General features: G+C 39.4%; 2 long non-coding RNA genes across 5 annotated transcripts in view; one reads left to right on the top strand and one right to left on the bottom strand.

The window, feature by feature from the left end:
• Positions 1-2,130, bottom strand: part of LOC102157292 — a 28,316-nt gene extending 26,186 nt beyond the window's left edge. For 2 of the 3 annotated variants that reach the window (XR_005358055.1, XR_005358053.1), the window contains exon 1: positions 1,557-2,130. This is a non-coding gene — a long non-coding RNA (uncharacterized LOC102157292). Of the gene's footprint in view, positions 1-1,418 lie in introns of all 3 variants that reach the window. The other variant, XR_005358054.1, reaches the window with a different exon arrangement.
• LOC111095516 lies at positions 1,944-6,920 on the top strand. 2 transcript variants are annotated; one of them, XR_005358057.1, is made up of 3 exons: positions 1,944-2,219; positions 2,427-2,560; positions 6,799-6,920. It is a non-coding gene; the product is annotated as an uncharacterized LOC111095516 (long non-coding RNA). The 2 variants fall into 2 exon arrangements; XR_005358056.1 differs by lacking the exon at positions 6,799-6,920 and adding an exon at positions 4,120-4,548.
• The last annotated feature ends 17,542 nt before the right edge of the window (positions 6,921-24,462 follow it).

The following is a 24,462-nucleotide window of genomic DNA, read 5'->3' as shown; positions in this document are numbered from 1 at the left end:
GGTTGAGGGAAGGGTCCACCAGCCCGCAGTGTGTGAAGGAAAAGCCTGCCTGGGAAATGGAAAAATCTCAAGGAGAATCCATGTCCAACCCCCTGCTTGAAGGAACCAAGACCAAAAAAGAAAAACTGCAGAGGTCGGGGCAAGGAGTCAGGAGGTGAGAGGGCATGGATTTGACCCTGAGCACTAGATGGTCATCAGGACTTGCACCACCAGCCCAAAGGAAGGAGTTGAATGGCACCTATTCCAGTCACTTTCAGTGAGGGCAGGGGGTGGAAAGTCAGAAGCTGACTGCCCCCACTGGCTGTCAACAAGGGGAAGATCCAGTAGGGGTGGTATTATCCCAGGCATGGGGCATTCAGGCTTTCTGCAGAAGATGCCAGAGCTTTCCACCTGTCCCACCCGGCCTATGAGTATCCCTGTGAAACTACTTTTCTTCTGTTACAGGAACTGTACAAACAGAGCTTTTCCACCCCAGTCTTCTGCATGAAGACTCCCCAGGAGTCTTGTGATCAGTTTGTTCCTGGTTACTGTTTCTGATGAATCAAACAACTCCTAGAACTTCCACTTCAAAACTCCCACATGATAAGCAGATTCTGGATCTCTTTGCTGCAGCTCTCCCAGATTTTGACCAGGTTTTCTTTTCTATGTCATTGTCTTCAACATCATTGTTGGTGTCCACTCTTTCTCCACCCCACGTCCATTGCCCACAGAGATTCTGATCCCAATTAGCCAGATTCAAATCACTCAGACATAATCTGTACCTCATATGAGTGAAGATGTGGAGCACTTGGCTCAAGAGTATGAAGAAGCCTTTCAAATCCCATGGTTATTGCTGGAAAACTAGAAAGCATAGTTGAAATTTTGCTCAAAACCAGAAGGATGCTACCAGAAGCTCAGTTGCACATTCAGAGGGCATGGATGGTGGGGAGAAACTAAGGGAATTTCCAGAGATGGAAATGGTCATGGATTCCCCTGCTGGGGAATCACCCTGGTCCCAGCAATCTTTGTGCCTCTTCTGAGTATAAGGTGGGACTTATGGGAAGGTGCTAGAGCCAGTAAGGCAAGACCCTTCTCAGTGCAGCCTGCCCTAGCTGTGGCCCCTTTCCACCTCAAACTGGGGCTAGGCCTCCCTAGACAGCATCCCAATGCTACCTAACCTCATTCCTGGGATTTCTATAAACCCTGTTCATGACTGTGCCTCTGTATAATGCTAAGAAAAAGACCTAGAATCTGCAATATCTGTTCAATGCCAAGGGAGAACCCCCCTCATTGCTGCTCCCACCTGTTATTCATCCACCATCCTTTCCTTCTCAGCCTCCTGAGCCAGCCCCTTGACCTTACCAAGCTTCCTTCCACATCCTACCACACTTACTCAGTAAAAGACCTTAAAACTGTTAAAAGGTATCTGCTACTACTACCTTCACCTGACACATTGCCTCCAGCCTCCAATCTGAACAGCACATTCCCACGTATCTTGGCCTGACTTTATTTCCATATTTCTTTCTTTTTCTAGAATGTCAGAGCTCCCTCTCTGTGTAATTCCCTTGAGATCATACCACTTTCTTCAGGATAGACTTCAAAATAAGTGCTATGGGTCCTTCTTATCATCTGGTTCCACCGGTAGTGGAGATAATTCTCTTTTTTTTTTTTTTTTTTTTGGAGTTAATTCTGGTAGCTGATGACACTTCCCTCTGATGTAAAACATTTACACTTCCTTGGTCACATCAGTCAGAGTCACTGGAGTAGAGATGGAGGAACAGGTCTTTGTTTCATATTGATTTTCTATATTGGCTTCTTACAGCCTGTCTTTCAAGGATTTGAGATCATCTTCTCCAGAAGTGAGATATCATGGCTTATTTGAAGCCCCAACAGCCAGTAAGTTCAGGGCAACCTTTAAAAATGCTGATCAAATGTGCATGATCTGGTATTCATCAGAGGGCATTTTGATGATCCCACCAAGTTTCTGCACCAAGAACCATTCGTCCCTGCCCACAGCCAATTGTTACCCTCAAGTAAGACATAAGAATGTTCTTCTACATTCTCAGAATGAGTTGATTGTGTACTGAGGGAAGTTCTGAAAAAATCAGGAGCAACCTCTGCCTTCTCTCCTGTTGAGTGTTTGGAAGCAAGTGACCTGGGGCCCAGTCGCAAGTTTCCAGAGTTCTCTTCACCAATTATTGGGTCATCATGTAAAATTAGATACCTAGCAGCTTTTCCTGGTAAGCCAACATTCCCAAGATCACTTTGCAGATGAGGCAAAACTGGAGCTGTGATTGCTTACCTAATTTAGTAGATTAGGGAAGGAAGGAAAAAGGAGGAAAATATAGAAAACCCAAGATAAGAGTTATTTCCAGTAAGAGTTATTTCTGGGTTTTTGTTTGGTTTTATTCTGTTTATTTTCTCCTTCTTGACATCTTGTTTAACAGAGAAAATGAAAACGATCACTTTTCAAGATCCCACAATGTGGTGGACCCTGTATTGGCACTTTCCTGAAATGATTTCATTTGGCTTCCCCCAAAATTTATCTTTCTTGTGAGACAGGCAAGATGGTTAAACTAAGGTAAGGCCAGTAAAGAGATTTGCTTAAAATCACTTAAGTGGCAGATTCAGAATTCAACTTTGGGTGTCTAACTCCATAACTAATGCCCCTTCCTCTACCCCACACCACCTCACAAAAGCTTCATTCTCTTGTAATGCTTCGTTCAATACATGGTCACTGTGTGACCAAATTAAGAGAGGCAGCACTTTGCAGAGAAAGCCCATGGTACCCACCCCAATCCAGGAAGCTTGGGGTTTTTTGTTCCATCCATTGTGTGACCTTGAACTGTTCCTGTAGTTTGTCTATCTCTCTCATTACATCTTTTAAAAAAGTCATTTCAATAACTGGATTGTCTCTAATGTCTTTTTGACTCTAACATCCTATGATTCCTTTATATACGTAGATGAGGCTATTTGAATAAATTAATATATTGGAAATCAAGACGCAATTCTTTCTAACTCTTTCCATAATATCCCTCCCTTGAAGAACTCAATTTCCAGGCACCAGTGTTGTCATCACCATAGACATTATTGCTCTGACAATGCCATTTCATTCACCTTTAGAATTTAAAACCCGTCCACCACAAGTGCATTTCAAAAATCACTCACAGGCAAAGGTTAAAAAGTGGCTGCTGCATATAATGAATTTCTGAAGAGTATTCAGTCCCTGATCCTACTCATACAGGCACTGCTTCTCAACAATAAAGGGACGAGAATAATTGGAAGCAGAGTCCTTAAAACACACATCACACATTCGTCCTTCATCTTTCAGCAGTCCTCCTACAATTCAACAGGAGTCCTCATGCTTAAAGGAAACTCATTTAGCCTTTTCATTCAGACTTGATCTTAAGGAGAGGAAACAATTAATAGCTGTTTTAGCGCCAGCCAGAGCCCTCACTCGCACTCTTTATCACTAAGGTGTACGGGTGCCTATGGGCCATTTGCAGTGCAGGAGGAAATTTGCATCTGTTTTTCTTTTATCTGCCATACAGTTCCCATGATAAACTGAGCCACTTTCAATGTTCTCAGTCCTGAGTTTCTCTGACATTAGCAATTTCTATCTCTATGTTCATTATCATCTTTGACGAAATTTCCAGAAAAGATTGTTTCACTAGAGTTTTTACAGTGTTTTCTCTGGATATATCTTTGAAGACATTAATGTCCCAAAAGGAGAAACAGAAACTATAACTTGAATGTGATAGAATTTGCATTAAACACACACACCTACACACCAGCAACGATAATATTATACACATTTTGCCACATTTATAATAGTCATATAAATAAATAGCCATAGAAATAAATAATATTATACACATTTTGCTATAGTTATAAATAGCCATATTTATGAACACAAATCCATTGAAACCTACCGGGAAGGAGATACAACAAACTGGTCACTGTAGTTCCCTGGGACAGGGCAGAATGGGATATTAGCATGGTGTCAAATGTCTTAACATTTTACCAAAAGTGAAAATAATTTAACCCTAAAATAAAATAATTAAGTTTATAAAGAAAATGAAAAGCATGTGCTAGTCTCCTTTCCTCACAATAGTTAGGATGATTCTTTGATTTCTGCAGCACCGATGCCCATGGAGAAGTTTGCTCAGCTGTCTGCCTTTTGGGGCATGGAGTCATATTTCCTCCCACCCTCTGCCAGGAAAGTCAGACTGGCAACTTGAAAGAAAGTCCAATGACAATCTTACTTCACAACCAGTATAATAAAACAGAAACAAGCCAGATTCAGAGTTGATTTAGGCAGAATAAGTCATGAATCACCTTGTTCTCATGGCTCTGTCCTTGGTACTGGGCCCGGGGCACGACCTCTTGCTTAGGCATCTGGATTTCCTGAAGACTCCTGGCACTGGTGAGATGGCCCACCAGTCCCTGCCTCTGCCTCTCACTGTCTGTTTATCCTTTGACCACCTTTAACACTTTCTCTGACCCTCATACCCCAATGCTAGCCTTTTTAATCTTTCTTAAATCCCTGAAGTCCACATCACCACTCAATATGGGGTAGTGGCCATTCCCTCAGCCACTTCTTCCAGTCTTGCCACTCCATAGACCCTTTCAGCTCAGAGTGCCAATATGGTAAACAAATGTAGCATAACAATTCTGCAGTGCACTGCTCATCACAGCTAGTGGGGAAATATTGAACATATTCTTCCTGAGGTTAGAAAAAAGACTAAATTGTCCATTTGTCACCAATTCTATTCAACATCATGCTGAGGTCACAGCTGGGGAAGTAAAGCAAGAATAAAAATTAAAACACGCACACACACACACACACACACACAACAAACCCCAAATAATCCAATTTAAAGATGGGCAGAGGACCTGAATAGACATTTTTCCAAAGATGTACAAATATCACTAATCCTCAGGGAAATGCAAATCAAAACCATGATTAAATACCACCTCACACCTATCAGAATGGCTAAGATAAAAAACACAAGCAACAAGTTTTGGCAAGGATATGGAGAGAAAGAAACGTCTGTTCACTGTTGGTGGGAATGCAAACTGGTGCAGCCACTGTGGAAGACAGTATGGAGGTTCCTCAAAAAATTAAAGATAGAATTACCATAGGATCCAGTAATTCCACTATTGAGTATCCCAAGAAACCAAAAATACAAATGCAAAAATATGTATGTTCCCCTATGTTTATTGCAGCATTATTTATAATAACCAAGCTATGGAAGCAAAGCATATGTCCATTCATAGATGAATAGATAAAGAAGACAAATAGAAAAACAGACGCTTAAATATAGAGAACAAACTGGTGGTTGCCAGAGGGCAGGTGGGTGGGAGACAGGTGACATAGGCCAAGGGGTTTAAAAGTACATTTATCGTGATGAGCACTGATTAATGTATAGAATTGTTTAATCACTATATTGTATACCTGAAAATAACATAACACTGTGTGTTAGTTATACTTTAGTTTTTAAAATGAATAAAATATTAAACCATAAAGATTTTTTTAAATAAACAAATCTGTGATTATCTTAGATGATATGATATTATATATACACTAATCTAGAAACCAATCTAATCTAGATATGAATTATTGATATCAGAGATGATTCTAGATATGAAATCAGTAGACAGAAACAGTTACATTTCCATAGAGCAATGAAAAATATAAATATTTTTAAAGGTACCATTTACGTTAGAATCAAAACTATAAAGCACCCAGGGAAAAAATTTAACAAGATTTTATAAGGCCAAGGAGAAAACTACAAACAGAAAATGAAGAAGATCTATTATTTCCAAGTGATCTAAGGGGTAGTTATGGGTATGTAATGTTTAAGAAAAAGAGGTTTCAGAGGTGAGAATGAAAATAATATTCTTCAAATAATAGAAATGTCATGGGAATCATCTAGGCTAAATTTGATGCAGCATAAGCATAAGCATCTCCAAAATTTAAAGTGAAAAAAACAAACACAAGCTATTTACCTAAAACAGTTTGTGGATAATTAGTAAAAATCATGGAAAGTCTGTATAAAATAAAGGGATAAACCAAACAACCAGATAGCAGAGACATCTACATTATTGTAGATTTGTCACCGTATGGGACAAACATTAATCAGTTGGGGACTGTTTAAACTGATTGAGTATGAATGGCATAGCCTAAAACAAACTCGGAGCATCGTTTCTAACTTTTCCACCAGTTGAAAAGCTTCTATCTGTAAGTTTATTCAACCATGTGAAGCAAGTCCTACCCAAGTATAACTCGCTGTGGACTGAGAATCACAGGCAAATACCCCATTACACAGGCTACGAGCTGAAACACTTCATATGTCTGTGGGCAGCTCAGTCTCAGCCTCCTGTGACAAAAAGCTGCCTCCGCAGTGTCTGATATGGTTGGCTACTCTGGTATTTTGCAACAATTACTCTTTTTCTTTTCAGATTGTCTTTTATATGGAGTATCTTAAATATGTGTGCCAAGGTGGTGTTTCCTTTAAATGATCTAAGAAATGTAACGAGGTGTCATGCCCATTATAAACCTGTTCAGTCTTGCAGCAGGAGTGGGTGACATTTTAAAGATTTGAATATAGATGCTCAAAGATTCAGCAGAGAAACTCAAATGCAAATGAGATGCCAAAGAGTTTCTTCAAAAGGTTGATGAAGTCCAAATGTGCCATTATAACTAACTTTTGGGGAAGTATTTGGGAACATTTCAATAAAACAAGTGATAAAGAAGAGCTCCTGGGTGGCTCAGTGTGTTAACATCTGTTTTTTCAACATCTGCCTTCTACTCAGGTCATGATCTCAGAGTCTTGGATCAAGTCCTAGTTCAGGTTCCCTGGTCAGCTAGGAGTCTGCTTCTCCCTAAACCCCCTCTCCTTGCCCCGCTCGTGCTTGCTCTCTCTCAAATAAATAGCTCTCTCAAATATATAAATAAAATCTTTAAAAAAAAACAAGTGATAAAGAATCCTGTGTTAGAGCTCAAAATGAGTACTTCTTGTCATCTTTAGATTTATTTAAAAAGAACTGAAAGGAAATTTTGATTAAAAAAATTAATGAAATATACAACAAAGATGATAAAGATGAATGAAGGAATCAACAAAAATGATTCCTAAATTATACATCAAGAAGCAAGGAGTAGAAAAAAAAATGTTTTAGGTTATACCAAGAGCAGTAAATGACTGAGAGAAAGACATAAATTTCAGATAAAAGTAAGGGATGGATTCTTGGATAGCTTGAAAATGAAGTTAATAAGTAAGTGAACTATCTGAACCAATATTAAAAGATTTAAATTTCTTACCAATTTGACGCAGAATACTGATATCAACTAAGGTAACATAAAACTAATAATATGCCACTGCACTCTAACATCAACAATAACTGGTTAATGGGCCATTAATTTAAAGAGTATTTAAGATTGGTTCCTGCCCAAGTAAATTTGAAACACTCTGAGATTTTATAACATATATATATATAAACTTGGGAGATGTCCCAAAATGTCCCAAATTTGATAACAATCCTAAAAATGTACATGCCGTTACCCATAACAAGGTATGAAACCTGAAGAAGTTTTTCCAAGCCATCAATAATAAAATAAATTTCTATCACCCATGCTAGAGTACAGGCTAAATCATATTTATGTTCTCTGTATAAAACCATTGTCATAAAAAGAAGCTATCAAAGCAGCCACAAAAAAAAGTAGGGAGAAAAATAGTTCTATTGAGGTCAGGTCTTTAATAAATAAATAAATAATCTTACTTTCCTTAATTTTAGATGTTTATGATATTGGTCAGCTTTTGCATTTGGAATTTCTCGCAACTCATTTTCTCTTCCAAATGAATATTCCATGTTTGTACCTACTTATGTATTTTAATTGTGGTTTTTTTTCTCTCACTGAACAACCCACCCCATACTGTAAAAGCGTTAGTCCCCACAAAACCTAGACCCACTCACACCCAGGTGAAGAAAATGTTGGTACTGCGAATCTCAGGAGAGGCAGACATGTAGTAACAACTCCATAGGGGTTTTTTTAACCTCTTCACAGATGGAAAGCAAGGCACAGGTCCTATAGTTCCCTGAGAGCAGGGATGACTTATTTCTGGTTCACTTATCCTAAGGGTGTCATATTCTGAGCCCTAGCTCTCTGGTGGGTGGTGTCCTCTTAGACTCTCCAACATGGGTGGTCACTGGGCGTCTGTTGCTTCCTCCCAGCAAGTTCCAAAAAACAAATTCAGCAAACGCAGCAGAGCAACAGCCAGGAGCTTTGGTGCTCTGCTGACCTCTCAGGGTTGCCATCATCCACGGGACTTGGACTTAGTAATCCTTTACTACCTTCTCACTCTTGGATACTTTCAAAATGTCTTTTGTCAAAGTTTTCATCCTGAATTTCTAATTGTTCTCAGTGGATGGTCTAAATTATTAGCAAGCCATAGCCCTAAACGCAGAACCTTATTTACCCATTTGATGCCCGATTTAGAAAAGTCCTATATCCGGTCACACATAACTTCAGGGTTTTTTTAATAATACGTTTATTTAGATCACACATAAATTTTTAATAAAAAAACACAAATATTTTAAGCAAATAAAATGAGTGTCCTCACACATGCTCCTAATTCTGTTTTTTTTTTTCACATTTTTGAAGTCACAAGCTAGCTAACCTTTTGAACTATGCTTTCTTTTTTGCTTTTGCTCTCACCATTTTATCATAAGCATTTTCTCACATCACTAAAAATGCTTGATGAACATTTTAGTTGGCTGTGTAATAAAAGTATATTGCTGTTCTAAATTATACAGTACTAATGTGTGCAATTCAGTTAATCAAAGAATAGGATCTGAGAATAAATAAAAAATACATATGCTACATCTAAACTTTCATGGCATGAAGTTCAACTCCACAGGACAGGTTCACTGCCTAGACTTAAAAGCTTTTTAGGGAAAATAAGTTTGGGGACAATTTCCTCCCTGCCCCCTCTCTGAGACCCTTAGCTTTGAACTGAGCAATCAGAATTCAGTGTTTCCTCAAACACACACAGTTCTTCGAAGATCGTTTTCTTTGAGGAATTCCTGCCATGTATTTTCTGATATAGAAATAAACGTTTGGGTTTTGGAAAGAAAACAAAGCACCAATATTTCTCTCCCACCACTCCCAAATCCTACTGAAATGAGCAAAAGTGTACAGAAAGGAATAAACCTGCTCCTGCTCTGATAAAAAAAAAAAAAAGAGGGAAAAAAATAGAACCCATGAGTTGACTCTGACATTTCAATGAATTTCTACAGGAAAGAAAGGGAGAGGAGTGTATCAAGCCACAGTCTGACACACAGAAAAGTCCATAGGGACTCGGGGGCTATTCTACAGGCAACATCTCAAAGAGTCCAACCAGTGATCAAGATAAATAGAAGAGGGCATATGGGACATCTAGGACATATCTCCTTAACCCCCACACTTGGAGAGACTGGCAAAAGTTAATAACTGCATCCACATGAAGTCTAAAATCTCTTCCCTAGTGAAATTACGTGATCTGCCTAAAGAGAGCCAGTGGTGTGAGTGTGGATGTTGGCACCAAGGGTGAAGCCCTGTTGGCTTTGTCACTGAAAGTAGGAGGAAACACTGAAAGTATGTGCTCCCTGTACATACACCCTGAAATAAGACCTACTGGTTGGTATCCGCCAACACTCATGCAAGAACGTCTGTCTGATTAGCTATTGCTCTTTAACAATGTAACCCAGATTGTTGAGATTTAACATATCAATCATTTTATTATGATAAATCACAATAATCACAATAATCAGTTCCCTAATTCAGACAGGACTCAATTGGACAATTTTTCTGATGTGACAGACATTGTGAGGTCACTTGGTCGTATCCAGATAGAAGATGGCTGATCCAGAGAGCTGAAGAGGGCTTCACTTATGTCTGGCATAGCTAGAAGGCTAGGCTCCAATAGGATGGTCCTCTGGTGTGCCTACACTTAACCTTTCCAACATGGAGGTCTCAAAGTAGTGGGACTTCCCGCTTAATTACCCACAGATCCCAGAGAGTGTGTTGCAAAAGACAGAAGGAGGAAGTGTCTAGTCTCTCAAGCCTTGGGCCAGGAACTGGCACATCATCACATCCACCATATTGTATTAGGCAAGCAGTCAGAAAGCCCCTCCAGACTCAAGGCAGCGAGGGGGAACAGTATACCTCATCTCATGCTCCAGTGGGGAAAAGGGAGACAAAAATAAGAAAAATAAACCTCTAAAGAGATACGCTATAAGAAAGTGGTTTGAGTTATTTTTTTTAAAGCCAGTTAAAGGGAATAGAGAGTATCAGGAAGGTGGGAGAATGGTATTTATATAGGATAGTCATGGAGGTATCCACTGCTTAGATGACTTTTTAGTGGAGACATTAAGGAAGTGAGGGGACATCCATGTGGCTTTTGGCTTTTACTCTGAGTACATAAGGAAATCTTTAGAGGATTTTCAGCAGAGGACTAACATAACCTGACTTGGATTTCAAAGAGATAATCTTAGTGCTATATGAATAACCAAAGGGGAGCCGAAGGGGAAAGTAGGGATATTAAAAGGCTATTTTGATAATTTAGTCAAGACATTGTGTTGGTTTGGACCAAGGATGGTAGAGCAATGGATGTATCAAGTGGCTAATTCTGTAAAGATATGCTATGGATACAGACATACCTACAAAATACCTTTCTGGGCTCCTGCAACCAGTTGGAGTGTGTGTGTGTGTGTGTGTGTGTGTGTGTGTGTGTGTGTGTGTGTTTAGAGGATTCCACACACCAACAAGCAATTCTGACACTGTCTACCCAGAGATAACATCAGATTTACAGACAAAGGATTCAGCCCCACAAGACCGCCTTCCACTTCAGATGCCAATCACAAATCCAGCTTGTCACTTGTGCTTCTGACTGACTGGCTGTAAATCAGATGTTCCCATGACCCATTCCTTGGGTTTGATTAATTTGCTAGGACAGCTCACAGGAGTCAGGAAACCCATTTATTCACTATATTCCTGATTTATTACAAAGGATATTAAATGATATGAATCAACAGCCAAATGAACAGATACATAGGGGAAGGTCCCCAACAAAGGAACTTCTGTCTTCATGGAGCTTGGAGCCCCACATGGTGGCACATGGAAGCGTTCTAGTTCACCAGCCTGGAAGTTCTCCAAACCCCATCCTTTTGGGTTTTTACGGAGGCATGGGTTTTACATAGGCATGACTGATTAAATCACCGGCCATTAGTGATTCAACAAATCTTCAGGCTGGCTCCCCTCCCAGAGGTCAGGGGGGTATAACTGAAAGTTCTATTCCTCTAATCACCAAGGGTGGTTCTCCAGGCAATCAGCCAGCATCCTTAGGTGATCTCATTAACATAACAAACAACACCTTTGTTGTTATCATCACTTAAAAAATTCCAAGAGTTTTACTTATGTGCCCAAAGCAGGGATAAAGAACAAATAGATATTCCTTATTACAAACACAAATCACAAAACATATTCTCAATGAATTCATTTTTTTCATCAATAGTTTGTGAATTATTGGCACTAATAACCAATAATAATATTTCTTTTTTATTGAAGTATAACTTACATACATTAAAGTGTGCGAGTCTTAATTGAATAATTTGATTAATTTTCACATTTGTGTATACTGTTGTAACCACCCAGAATCCCTTTTCTCCCTTCTCTGTTAATATTCTCCCTAGAGATAACCACTATTCCAGCATCTCTCACCATAGATTTGTCTGTTTACGCACTCCATACAAATGGAATATGAAAATATCCCTTTATGCCTGGCATATTTCACTTAGTATTTTATCTGTAAGATTAATCTATGTTGTTCACATACACAGTGAGTTCATTCCTTTTCACTGAATATAGCATGATTTATTTATAAAGATAGCTGATAGTTATTTGCTGATGGCTTGGAAATGGAGTTTGAAAAAAAGATAGGAATCATTTTTTTTAGCCTGGGCTTCTAGAAGCCTTGGAATTATCATGGGGAAGCTGTAGAAGGAGCAATTTTAGTTCAGTAGGGATGGGAAATAGTTCTGTTTTGGGGCATATGAGACACACCTGTTAGATAGCTTGTGATGAGACTAAGGACACAGTTGGACATATAAATCTGAAGCTGAAAAAAAAAATGAATAAATCTGAAGCTGTGAGAGAAGTCGGCACTGAAGAAATGAATCTGGAAGCCATAAGTTATTTAGATGTTAATTAGTTAATTAATGTTATTTAAGATCCTGGGATTGGATAAGATCTATGAGAGAATGAAGATGGCTATCCAATAAAATAAGCCAAGGGCTGAGCTCCAAGCAATGTTGAGAGCTCAAGGAAAAGGATGAAAATGTAAAGGAAACAGAAAAGCTGTGGCCAACAAAGGAGGAAAGAATGAAGAGCTGTCCTAGAAGGAAAGTAGGAAAGTATTCCAGGGAGTGAACTGTGGCAAAGGCTGCTGAGGGACCAGTAAACTGGGGCTGACTTGTGGAGGGCTGCTTCTTTGAAGGGCTAGAGAAAAAGTCTGGTTGAAGCAACTGCTAGTTCCCACACAACAGCCATGCACTGTTCTTCTTTAGGTACAAGACCTCTGGTTTTTATTTGGGGTAAAAGGCACCCAGCTGTATTTTCTAATCTTCCTTTCATCCTGGTGTGACCATAGAGGACAAGTAAGTAGAAGTGTGTGTGGGATTTCTGGGAAGCCAGTTGAAAAGTGAGTTGACTGAGCCAGGAGGCACCTTTTGCCCTTCTGTACTAGTCATATTTTCACTGTTATAGTTCTATGAAACAAATCCAAAAATATTTCAATGACCTATAATATACATTCTATTTCATGCTTCTAGATCAGTACTGTGGCTTGGCTGAGAGACGCTGTCCTTCAAGCTCTGGATCAGGTACAGGGCTGTTTCAGTTTCAGGCAGAAAGAAAAATATGCTGTTCCCATGCAGGGGTGGAAGCTTTAAGAAGCTTGGAGATTTGCCACATCTCCTAATGCTTCCTAATGCTCAGAACCCACAAAGTCACTTCTACTCATTGGCCCCAAAATTTACATGATTGGGCCCAAAGTCAATAAAGAAGATTATTATTCTCCACTGAACCACAGCAGGGAAGTGGAGATAAGAAAAACTTTGCACAAATAACGACGTCTAGTAAACCTTCCTGTGTTCATACCTCCTAAGTACTAAGAGCCAAAGTAATGGCTGGAGCACCAACAGCTTCTGCAGGTCATGTGGCCTTGGAAGCACCAAGCATCGGTGGTAGAGTAGAAAGACGTGTTTCATCTGTCACCATACCCACCTGATCAGACTAAATCTGACCTTATTTTGTGTGGGGAAAAAAATAACCACCATATTTTTAATTTCATGTTATATTTTCTATTATACTCACCCAAACCTAATACTAACAGACACAAGTGGGAGTCCGTAAGAATGGGAGGTATATGGACAATATTTCCAAGGAAGTTTTCTGTACAGAACAGAGGGGATCCCTGGGTGGCGCAGCGGTTTGGCGCCTGCCTTTGGCCCAGGGCGCGATCCTGGAGACCCGGGATCAAATCCCACGTCGGGCTCCCAGTGCATGGAGCCTGCTTCTCCCTCTGCCTGTGTCTCTGCGCCCCTCTCTCTCTCTCTCTGTGACTATCATAAATAAAAATAAAAATTAAAAAAATAAATAAATAAATGTACAGAACAGAGGTATGGATTAGTGACAGAAGATGCAAAGGAGTAAAGGGAGTTTTTTCATTTTAAGTTGGAAAGTAATACAGCATGTTATGTCATGATGACAAAATCTACGAAGGAAAAAAGTTATTGATACAAGAGAGGCAAAATTATTAAAGCACTTACTATTCTTAAGAAAGCAAGAGAAGGTATCCAGTGCCGACCTTGACAGAGGGGCATTTGTTTTTACTTAATCACAGAGCAATCCATACCTTTTTAGATGACCTAAACTATATTCCAAGAATTTTTCCTGAGAGTTTTCCAAATAATTCCATATATTAAAAATGGTTTTTATTCATGTTTTTAATTTTGTACAAATAAAAATTGGACCTAACCTTACCCCTCTCCACATTGTTTTTCATTTTAAATTGGAATGGAAGTAAAGGGGGAGTCTGTACTGCTTGAGATTATATGAAGGATTGAAAAATGGCCCAAACACTTAAATTAAAAGATATAAATCATTAAATAGCATAAATCATCTTGCAAAAAAAATGTAAGACAGAAAGCTGATAAAGCAAGTACTGAAAAATCCTTTTTTTTCCTAAGTCCCCCATTAAAATGTAATTTTTAAACCCACAGATGTTTAGAGGAGGTAAAAATATACTTCCTTGTTTGATGGAACTGCTACAATTCCAAATATATAAATCCACCCACGGCATTAATTAAAGCTTAAATTTTTTTTTCTCTCTCTAATGTGAATAGTATAGTGTTTTTACCTGAGTAAGGCATTGCTTTTCTGGCCTGTTCTGCTAGATAAGTTGCAGCACTCTTTTTAAGTATGTATTTTTTTCCAGAGGAGGGTAGCGTGGAGAGAAAGATCTAGGTTTCTATTTGGGATCTATTAACTTTGAGATGCCTACTAGACATCCCAATGGAGATGCTAAGTAACAAGCCGTATATTCAAGTCTGGAGTTCAGGGAAAAGGTCTGAGTTAGAGATATAATTGGGTGGGGGGGTGGGGGTGGGTCATCAGCATTTGGAATATTTAGACGCATGGTACTGGGTAAGATCATCTAGGGATTTCATGTGAATAAGAAAAAAAGCAGATTTTTTTTAACTGAGCCCCCAGGGACAATATTTAAAGATCAGGGAAATGAGAAGTCATCAGCAAAGGAGACTGAGAAGGAGCAGCTGGTGATGTGGGCAGAAAAGAGGAAAAGTGGAATCCTTCAGACCAAGAGAAGGAAGTGTCTACAAGGAGATCTATCGATGTTAACTGATAGGGTAGAGATGGAGACATGACACTGGATTGCACAAATGATATTGAAGGTTATTGGTGATTGTGATGAGAGTTTTTAGAGGGAAGAGTGGAAGTGACCACCTGTTTGGAGTGGGTTCAAGAGGTAATTGAATAGAAATTAAACAACAGGAATAGACATCTCTTTCTGGAACTTTGCTACAAATAGGAAGAAAGAAATTGGGTGATGAGGTCAAAAGTTTGTAAGTTGAGAGAAATAACAGCATTGTTGCTCCACTTAAGGGAATGACCCAGAAGGAAGGAGAAAGTTGATCATATAGGAGATTGGTGGAGAACTTACCAGAGGCACATAAGTGAGAGAGGATGGGATCTGTGCATAGGAAGAGATTGTCAGTAGCTGGGAACATAGACAGTTCATCTAGAGTGACACAAAAGAGTTAGGCTAGAGAGACCCCAATGCAAGTAAGCTGTCAAGAATAATAGCAGGTGTCTGGAAGCGCTTTCAGAGGTATTCATTTTTCTTAGAATCACAGCTAAGTGGGGAAGGGAAGAAAATGCAAGAGATTTCAGAGTAAAAAAGTAAGAAATATCCATCTATGAATCTAAGATAGCATAAAAGAAATAAATGTGGAAAATAGGATGCGATCACCCAGCAGCTTTAAAGATCCACTTGAGGTTATTGATCATCAGCCCAGAGACAGCAGTCAGCAGCCCTATAGGTTTTACTATAGCCACTTTCTGTAGTGGATTCAGGGCCAGGAAAAGGTTCACCATGACAAACTGAAGAGGTCAAGAGAGTTGAGGGTATGTGCAAGAAAATGTTGAAAATGATTGACCATAGAATTGAAGTTGAGGTCACAAGGGAGAAAGAACACGAAGGGGCTGATGGTGTATGGAAAGATGGTAACATCTGTGGTTTAAAGGCCCACATGGAGACTAAAGTTATGGAAGTTAAATACTAAAAAGTAATGAGCAGGAAAATGGGGGAAGAGTTAGAGAGTCCTTCAAATTGACAGTTTGGAGGAGAAACAGTTTCAGGACAAGATCAAGGTTTCCCAAGAAAGAAAATGCTAAAGTAGGGGAAAAGACAAGATTACTATACCGGCGAGATTAAGAAACACCCAGCTGGGGAATTGGAAGGATCATCCACATGTTTATGTAAATTGCTAAGACTTACAACATTGGTGAGAATGACAGTGAACTTGAAGTCAACACCTTCGCTGAAGACGACTGGACACCCACAGAGAGCTGCAGGGAGGATGTGTACTGATTGGCTAGTCTCACAGTCTAATGACACAAGACACAAAGCTCAGAGTTTACGTGGAGGAAGCAGGGAGAAAGGAAGGGTGCAACAAGAAGCCCACCTATGAGGGTGTGATAACGGGGAGAGAAAAGAACCCCCCTTAGGAGGGCTGCAGGGGAGGCTGGGCCCTGAGGTGGAGGTGAGGCTACCGGTTTTAACAGAAACATTTCGGTCACCGTGTAGGAATGCATTGAAGAGGTCAAAGAGTGGAAGTAGAATGATAACCTGGGAGGTTATAGCAGAAATGTAGGCAAAAGGTGAAGGCTTATCCCAAGAAGATAATGTTAAAGATGGTAAGAAATTGGGGCAGTGGGGTGGCTTAGCTGGTTAATCATCCAACTCTTTTTTTTTTTTAATTTTTATTTATTTATGATAGTCACACAGAGAGAGGGAGAGAGAGGCAGAGACACAGGCAGAGGGAGAAGCAGGCTCCACGCAGGGAGCCCGACGTGGGATTCGATCCTGAGTCTCCAGGATCGTGCCCTGGGCCAAAGGCAGGCGCCAAACCACTGCGCCACCCAGGGATCCCTGTCATCCAACTCTTGATTTTGACTCAGGTCATGATCTCAGGGTCACGGGATCAAGCCCCGTGTCAGGCCCTGCAGTCAGCATGGAGTCTGCTTGTCCCTTGCCCTCTGCTCCCTCCTCTGCTCTCTCTCTCTCTCTCTCTCTCTCTCTCTCTAAAATAAGCAAATAAAATCTTTTTAAAAAATGATGGTAAGACATTGTCTGATTGTGAAGACTTTAAAATAGACTACATTTCACTGCACCATTAGTTTCAAGAAGCCCCCTTATTCTACGTACCAGTAAGACAGGAAACAATACCACCGATTAAACAGTAACGATATTTTTATCATTTCAATTGTAAGATGGAGTCAAATTTCACAGATGTTAGAATATTACAACGTGCATCTGAGAATTGATGCAACATACTATGTTGGTTGACTCTACTGCTGTACTGAGAAAGGAGCTCTTTTCCCACAAAATTGAGAATTACGCAAACAGAGGGCTTGCTAGAGAAATCCTCCACCAGCTGCTGCAGGACAACCAAGACTATGCTCTATTAGTTGACCTTCACTTGACACATTTTGCCACCTATTTACTAACTGGAGCCTGTCAAATAACTCCCCAGCGCGTGGTATGTCTAATTAACAGCCACAGATCCATTTACTTATCATTTACGTCTCCGTATACTCCTTGTTATTTCCAGCTAATGGTTCATATCTGATCATATTGGGAAAGTGGCTCAGAATGATCCATGCTGCACATTTATTCTTGTCACTGTATCCATGTTACATCATGGCCACGGGAAGTAAAACAGCAAAATAGCAGTCTGTGCTGAGTTAGGAGTCTCGCGTGTAAGGTCCTTTTCTCTAACCATGCTACATCAAACTGGCGTATCTTCCTCAGTGGGCGCTAAAATCCTGAACACACATTAGAAAACTGCAGGGCATTCTTAAAAACTACTTATTCCCAGACCCCTTCCCAGACCAACTAGAACAGAACTATTGGAGGTGAGCTCTAAGCTTCCGTGTTTTTGAAAACTCTGGAGCTGGTTCAAATATCCAACCACCGTTGCGGGCCATGAGTACTTTGTAGTTTCCTCATTAACAAGTAACACACTTTGATGAGCTCAGATCAATTTGTGTAAGAAATATTGCTTTAGCAGCATAAGCCCTGGGATGGAATATAGCAGGATCAGAAATAAATATGGAAAGATGTGGAATGACTCACAATGTGCCACTAATGAAAAATAAAACTGTGCGAAATGTTATCTTAATTAAAGTAAGTTTTACCTATGTATTTGTGCGTGTATACGTGTCTAATTAATACCTACAGATCAATTCATCTATCATTTTCTTCTCCTAATATTTCTTGTCATTTCCAATTAATGGCTCAGGCCTGATCACTATGGGAGGATGATTCTGAATCTTTGTTGATGCAAATTTAACCCTTTCACTGATGAATATGACATATACACATTTGTCCACATACACACATGTATCTGTGTTGTCTATGTACACATACAATATGCACATGCATATACTTATGATACCATATAGAGATAATATTTACAACCTGAAATGCTCAAGCTCATTTTACTTATTTTTAAAGGTTTATTTATTTATTTGAAAGAGAGAGACAGTGTGAACACAGGTTAGGGGGTGCAGAGGGAGAGAGAGGATCTCAAGCAGACTCCCCACTGAGCGCAGAGTCCAACCTGGGGCTTGATCTCAGGACCCTGAGATCACAACCTGAGCCAAAATCAAGAGTTGGATGCTGAGCCCACTGAGCCACCCAAGCGCCCCAACAGGAAATTTTAATTTCCTTGTGTCTCTTGATTTCATTTTCTACAATGTAAATGTATTTACTTTATAATAGAAATTCACTGAGAAACAAAAGCAATATCTAGTCACTGAGGAAAATTTGAATATTTCAGGAAAGCATAAGTAAGAACATTAAAATGGTTCAGATTCCACCAGCCAGAAATAACCCCTTGGGACATTTTGGTTCACTCTTCCCGAATTCTTCTCTTTATACTAGAGTATATGTGTATACACACGTGTATACAGAATTATACCTACACTGAAAAATTTTTCCAGAATCTTAACCCTTTCCCCTCTTAATATAAGTTTTATTTACCATGGCATTAAAAATTCTTATAAAACATACACTTTTCACGAGTTACAAAGTATTATATTGTGTGCATGAATCAAAATTTATTTGACCAAACTGTTACTGGCTAACTTTTGGTTGTTCACAATATGTTGCCTAAATACGACTTGCAGAGAAAATCTCCAAGCCTAGTTTTGTTGTGCGTTTGTGTGAATTGCTAAAATTGACCTTTCTAGGTCAAACGTGCACACTTTTAAGGAGTTTCTTGCCTGTCTTTATGATATGCTTTAGACTTTTCATATCAACCAAGAAGATGATGACAGTTTCATTGCATTCCTAATATTGGATGCTATATTTCTACATACTTATGTAACTTGTATTTATCTTAAATAAGTAAAACAAATACTGAGGAATTTTGGGTAACAAAGCACACGGCAAAAACCAAAGGTCACCTGTAATCTATTCAGTTTTTTTCAATGGTAATCCAAGTGTCAACCTTCTGAATCTTTCTCTATGTTGAAAGAAAAGTATTATACTGATATTAAATTTCCTGAGGGTGATATTTGTATTATGGTGATTGGAGCAAACGCCCTCAGTCTAAGGAGGGACGTACTAAAGAATTCAGCAGTGAGGTGTCATTACTAACTCTCAACTAGCTCTCTAATAATTCACAGGTAAATATTCACACACATACACATTTATAGGAAGAGAGGGAAATAAAGCAAAAGTGGCAAAATGTTGACAACAGATAAATCCAAGTGAAAGTTATACAGATGTTCATTGCACAATTCTTGCAACTTGGAGGGGTTAACATTTTTCCAAAAAGTTAGGGATAACATCAGTCTCCTTCTCTAGGCAGCCCTCCATCTCCCAACCCTCTTTGTCTGCCTCCTATTTAGAAATGACTATCTAAATCTCCCCTCCCTTGTCTCCATGAGCAATGCTGGACTCCCAAAGGTCAAGATGTTCCCATTTCTTTTCTATTAGTATATTGCTGGGGTTGATGATAAGGCTTATATTAAGACTGAACCCTTTCAGCAGACCATATGGTCAGGTGGCTGAACCCATCAGCTGGTAGGTCTCTGTACTTAGAATATGAATAACAGATTACAGATTGCAAGAGAATAAGGGATGTGTCCATTTTATTTACTGCTATATCCCTTATGCCATGGAAACCTGGAATGCTCAGTAAGTATTTGTTGAAAAACTGAATGTAAGGTATAGAACAAGAACTATCAGCCCAAAGTGTCATTTGCAGGAGCTGTATTTTGCACAACAAATGCTTTAAATGCCTTCCAGGTAGAGTTCCTTTGGGGGGAGGAGATCGGGGCAGAGTCTCCTCAGTTTCCCACAGAGATGGCAGGAACTGATGCAGCCAGCAGGATCTAAACCTTCTGACTAGAGAGTTGTTACTCTTTTCTACATTAAAAGGTCAAATGGGCAATGAAAACTGAGGAATGCACGCAGTGCAGCCAGGCCTTAAGCCAGGAGCAAAATGACCCAATGGAGTTTGGGAGCTTGGAGAGCTACATGCATGAGTGAAAAATATTATATGTTTCTGTCCTAAGGGTCCTCTGCAGGACTCTCTCGAGGACTTGAGCAAGATAGTCTGCAAAGCAGATAGCAGTGAGAGCTGTGAGTTATCGTCCTGCTGTTTCACCATATAAGTACAGCTAATATCTGACATAATTTGGCAAAGTGAGGTGAGTTCATGATAAGATATTAAAATATAAGAAACCAATTTAGGTGACCATGATGCACTCATTTCCATGGCCAGCATATTTAAAGTTAAGAGATTCACTAATAAGTTCAAAAAATGGATTTGGAGGAGAAAAGTAAGACTTTTTTTTTAAAGTAAGACTTTTATTAGCGCCGTGCACTGCTAGATGGAAATGATTTTGCTAACTGAACTTTTCCTTCATTAGTTCTCAGCCACAGATGACATGGTGAGGAATACAAGGCCGTGAATTTGCTATAGGTTATCTGTTATTAATATGCAATTCCTCATGACGGCTGAGGCTGAGTCTGTGGGGAAATCCCAAACAAGGTAAAATTGGGATTCCAGAAGCAAAGAGCAATGAATAGGAATGGAAATGCACCCAAGTAGAAAGAAACAAATGGCAATGGAATAAGATAGATTACTCAAGAAAATTCTAGGGAATGATCATGAAATCATCGTGAATTTCTAGACTGTGGCAATACATAAATTCTCAAAGAGAAGGCATGTGGTTAGACTGAGGATTTTTCTTCCTTAATATGGGAATTTTCATTTCTCAATTATCTCAATGGGAGACTTCTTGTAATTAAATTTTCGGTTCACAGATGGTAGATTCTGGGAAACTGTCACAAATTGACCAACACTGACACAACTGAAAATCTCTAGTCTTTCTTTCTCCCTATACCCCATTTTCTCTGCCCTCTTTCTTCCTCTCATGACACTAGATCTCTTGCCACTGTTGGAAACAAATGTGAATCTGGGTTTCAAGATACACTGAGCTCTGGTAGCACTACTTGTCCTCTGTTAACCCAACTTATAAACTGTTGTACCTTACAGTACTCAGATTTTATCTGAAGATTTTTCTCATTTGTTTATTTTTTTTATGATTTTATGGTCGCAAATACATTTTAAGCACTAACTAACCTCCGTTTTGGTTGTTAGCACTGTATTTGTTTATTCCTATGCCTCTTCAGAAATGTAGGAGGAGAAGACTATGAAGATTCAGGATTTAGGGATCCCTGGGTGGCGCAGCGGTTTTGGCGCCTGCCTTTGGCCCAGGGCGCGATCCTGGAGACCCGGGATCGAATCCCACGTCCGGCTCCCAGTGCATGGAGCCTGCTTCTCCCTCTGCCTGTGTCTCTGCTGCTCTCTCTCTCTGTGACTATCATAAATAAAAAAATTAAAAAAAAAAAAAAAAAGATTCAGGATTTAAATAATCCAGCTCTGGAGATGCTAAGGGAACATGAAGTGAAAGATGACCCAGGTTACATTTCCCAAAGAGACCTATCCACCTACCAAATCCCCATTGAAATCTGGCTGAGACTGAGGAGACAAACAAAGAAATCAAGAGCAAAATATGTTGATACACATCAGAGAACTCTATTGGTGACTCTGAGGAATCCCATAATGTTTGATTTTATATGGTAGGATCATATGTTCCTAATCTCTACCCCATCATTACACACTTTGTTCCAAATATAAATTGTCTTCATTAATTACCTGTTATCTGTACTGAGTACTAATCCATTCCAATTCTTTTTAAAATTTATTTAATGAGGTACTTTCCATCATTCTGTCTTTGCAGCCTTGTTTCACAGTCAGGTTATGAGGTAACCCAGTCTCGATGGCTTTCCCCATCAAGTGTGGACATCTCTATAATGCACATTGCTCTTTCCTTGGGTCGTGGATGAGGATATTCATATCTCAGGGCAACTCTGCTTCCAAACTCTGGCTATTGGCACATTTCTGGGCATGATTATTGCTATTTTTTTCCATTATCACTTCATAATGTTTTAATTTTCAAAAAATTGGGTATAGTTTCTGATATACAGAAAACTCATCAACTATCTCTTTGGAAGAGCTAAACTTGCATGTTAACTACATTCTGGCAAATATCCATCTTGTCTAATTAATGAATTATTAAGAATGAATAATAGACTATTGAATAGAGAAAAATTTTCCCCTTAAGAATAAAGCTGGTTTGGACAGTATGACTTGGCTGGGGGATAGAGCAGAATTGGGACATCTTAGTAATTACATTTCCTTCATGGTTTTTCAAAATTAAAATTATCAAGACTTTTCTCTTCTACTTGTTTTATTCCAAAAGAGTATTTTTCAATATGTAAAAAGTAACTTAGTAGCAAGTGAATTGTTCACGTGCACCAGATCAACCTATTTTGGACATTCTTTTGTGTTTATCCATTACTGTAGTGCATAAGAAATTGTCAGATATTCCAAATTACATTTCTAAAATTACACAGAGCACTTGCAATGCATTTGTTTTCTTCCAATATTTTTTAGCATGACTCAAAATCATATGCTTCTGGTTAACTTTTTCTAGCTAATGTCATTGAAGGTTTCTTTGGAAATGATGTCTTAGAGCCCACAGATGTTTTATTTCTGGCCTTTGACCTCTGGGATTAAATTTCAGAAACTAACCTTTCTTTGTAGAATCAGTAATGTGGTATCTGGCAAAACACTCAACAAGTAGATCAATTATTTCCTAAACAGTAAACAGGAAGTAATATTTTGAGAAAAAAGAGAACTCAGTGCAATTAAATTGCAAAAACTTATATGTGCTCCCAGACCACATACTACGCCTTTCTTCCATCTTCCTCAACTAGTCACAATCTCACATGCTGTTCAAAGTTAATAAATATTCATTGATGATTGATGACACTGAGCACACTCTACTCAGAGTCTTAATACCCTCAGATATTTACCAAGCGGGCCAACATCAGTGAAATTTTCATCTCATTGCTCAAGTAGGTCCCTGCCTCTGGGCTCTCCCTGCTGCAATCTGCCCTGTGTTACTAACACTAAATTAATCTTTCTGAAGCCCACTTTTATCATTTATTCCCTCGTTAAAAAATATGCAATTGTATATACTTTGCCAGCTGGACTACGTCCAAACTCCCCAACATCATTGATAAAATCTTTAATGTTCTGGCCCCATCTCCTGCCAGCCACCTTCCCATCAACCTCTCTATTCACTTACTCTACAACACAAGCCATACTCGAAACCAGTCAAGTCTTCAAATGTGCCAAATGGGTAATGCATGCTCTGTCTCTTTTTCTAGCTACTCATGGATTACATAGTTCCCTTCCCAACTCCATCCCATGGTCCCCTTTGCCTAGATAATTTCTGTACTTGCAGATTTCAGTTGGTAATATTCCTTATTACTTGGAAAAGCATCCCTGGACCTACTAGATTGGTTAGGGTTTCTCTGCTTTTGTGCTTCCTAACCCCTTGCTATCTAAAATTAGCTGAATGATGACCCCCTCAAAGATATCAGACTCTAATCCCTAGAAACCTGTAAATCTTACAACAAAAGAGTTTTTTGCAGGCACAGGAGCTCAATCGCAGAATCCCAGGATCATGACCCAAGCCAAAGGCAGCGGCTTAATTGATTGAGCACCCCCAGCAACCCTGTCACTTCTTCTTCCTAAGCCACCATCCCCACGTTTACTGATCTTCTGTTATTCTTTGCAGGACCATCTTATAAACTGCATCCCCATGATGTCTGCCTGGATCACCTCGTCAAAAATGGTCCCTCCCTTCTTGACATTCCTTCAGCTCTTGTTTGTATTTCTGTAGCAGTAACATTTTATTGTTGTGGTTCTGTTGATACATAAACACATGTCATAAACCAGAGACTAGAGAGCTGCCTCTCAGTCTCATAACACAACATATTCTAAACAGGACTTAGCCAAATAAGTGCACTGGGGGCAGCTGGGTGGCTCAGTGGTTGAGTGTCTGCTTTTGGCTAAGGTCATGATCCAAGGTTCCGGGGATCAAGTCCTACCTACATCAGACTCCCCGCAGAGAGCCTGCTTCTCCTTTGGCCTATGTCTCTTGACTCTCTCTGTGTGTCTCTTATGAATAAATAAGTAAAATCTTAAAAA

The sequence above is a fragment of the Canis lupus genome, chromosome 4 (assembly GCF_011100685.1).
Source record: "Canis lupus familiaris isolate Mischka breed German Shepherd chromosome 4, alternate assembly UU_Cfam_GSD_1.0, whole genome shotgun sequence".
Classification (NCBI taxonomy): Eukaryota; Metazoa; Chordata; class Mammalia; order Carnivora; family Canidae; genus Canis; species Canis lupus.
Note: the sequence above shows the minus strand (reverse complement) of the source record. Positions and strands in the feature narration are given on the sequence as shown.